This window comes from Echinops telfairi, unplaced genomic scaffold (genome assembly GCF_000313985.2).
Source record: "Echinops telfairi isolate 266 unplaced genomic scaffold, ASM31398v2 ScPeMD7_17;HRSCAF=63, whole genome shotgun sequence".
Taxonomy (NCBI): domain Eukaryota; kingdom Metazoa; phylum Chordata; class Mammalia; order Afrosoricida; family Tenrecidae; genus Echinops; species Echinops telfairi.
In genome coordinates, this window is record NW_022103914.1 from 10,998,854 (window position 1) to 11,000,859 (window position 2,006).

Below are 2,006 nucleotides of genomic sequence, written 5' to 3' on the forward strand. Positions count from 1 at the left end.
CACAGAGGCAGTACACTGCACTTCTTTGAGTTGGTTGGGCTTGCTGTGCCTTGCATACCGCTCACGTTGTGGTTGGGACAACCAGTCCAGGGACACACAAACTGTCAGCAATACATATGCCTGCAACAGTCAAAGCACACCTATTAAATTAATACTATGTTCAAAGCATTGGATGGTGACTAGGGGCAGGAGTGGAGTGGGGTGCGGGGATGTGACACTCAAAATTCCCTGTCCATTCCTGACCTCCCCCTCACAACCTGGGTTTTCAGCCCCACAGACTTGAACTTTCTCTTCTTGTGACACATTTTCACTATTGGGGGCCTCAAGTTGTTTTCCCCTGCTCATCTCCATCCGTCTCCCAAGTTATATCCCTTCCTGGGAAATCCCTATTAACATTTCCATTAAATAAATATATTTAAGGTCAATATTTCTGTGAAGACCTCCTTAGCTTTCTTTAGGTAGAATTAATCATTCTTTGACCGTGTGATTGTGTACATCTGCCTCATAGGAATGATCACATTGGAAGATATTTGTCAATTAGCACTGCCTTCTCTTATGCATGGCTAGCTCGCTCTCTGAGTGAGGAGAACATGGTTCATTTTTCCTCTCCTCCTCCTGCATCTTGCCCATTATCTGGCATATGATAAACATATATTCAACAACAAGCTGTTAAATGAGTAAGTCCACCAGCGGTTTATCAGATGAGTAGATATGTATAGACAAAGAAGAACTACATGCTGTAGAAAACTTCATACTGTGGTGTTTTTAGGTGCCATATAATAGGTGACAAAGAAGCCCTGATGCCATAGCAGTTACATAGTGGGCTGCTAACTAGAAAGTCAGCAGTTGAAACCACCAGCCATTCCTTGGGAGAAAGTTGAACCTTTCTACTCCTATAAAGAGTCACAGCTTTGGAAACCTACAAGATAGTTCTCTGTCCTATATGGTTGCTGTGTTAGTCTGGGTTGACTAGAGAAACAAATCCAGAGACACTCATGTGTGAAAGAGCTGTATATCAAAAAGCAGGTGTACAATGAGAGAACATCCCAGCCCAGTCCAGATTAAGTCCATAAGTTTGATATTAGCCCATATTTCTGATACTAGTCTATAAATATCTCTTCAGACTCACACAACACTTGCATTGATGCTGAATGCAGGAAGATCACAGGCTGGTGGGTGGAAAGTCTTGTGGATCCAATGGTGGTAGAAACATCTCAGTGCTGGTACAGGTCTCCAGCTCTCTGAGTGTGACTCCTCAACAGCAAGGTGAGGCAGAGAGAGAGGAAGTTTCCAGAATCCTCATGAGAAAGCCATGCCCACAGGGATGCATCCTCAAGCTGTGACCTAATTGACAGGCTGGACTCCACTCTTGATTTCTTCAGGTTGACAGGAGGTTATATAACTACCACAGTTGCTAAAAGTCTAAAAGGATTTGATGGCAGTAAGTCTGCATCTTCAGTAGATTCCAACTCATAGTGATCCTGTGCACAGCGAATGAAGCATGCTGTGGCATGCTCACTATCATACATATGTTGGAGTCCATTGTTACAGCCATTGTGTCATTCATCTCACCGAGGGGCTTCCTCTTTCCTGCTGAGCATCTACTTTCAGATATAAAACATTTTTATTACTAGCAATAGTATAAACGAGAAAGTAATGTATTTCACACTGCAGGTTTGGGGGGTGGGGGGAGGAAGAAATCTGATGTTTAAACTTGATATCAGGGAGAGATCATGTTAACACAATTTTAGATGAGACATGGTGACTGGGCAGAATTAGAATTAATTGTTCTGTCACTTTGTCATTGTACACGTCTCTCATAGTAATTATCACATTGTAAGATATTTGCCTATTAACCTATTTTTTTAGGCATGGTTAGCTCACTCTCTGAGTCAAGGGAGCATGTTTTTTTCTCTTTTCTTCCAGCAGTTTTATTCACACGTAATTTATATATCCTATAATCCAATAGTTCAATCATTCATTCATATCACAGAGAATGGTACAAT

The 2,006-nt window shown here is 41.8% G+C and overlaps 1 protein-coding gene across 3 annotated transcripts in view; it reads left to right on the forward strand.

Moving 5' to 3' along the window:
• Positions 1-2,006, forward strand: part of FGF12 (fibroblast growth factor 12) — a 636,348-nt gene that overhangs the window by 607,426 nt on the left and 26,916 nt on the right. The window lies entirely within an intron of this gene.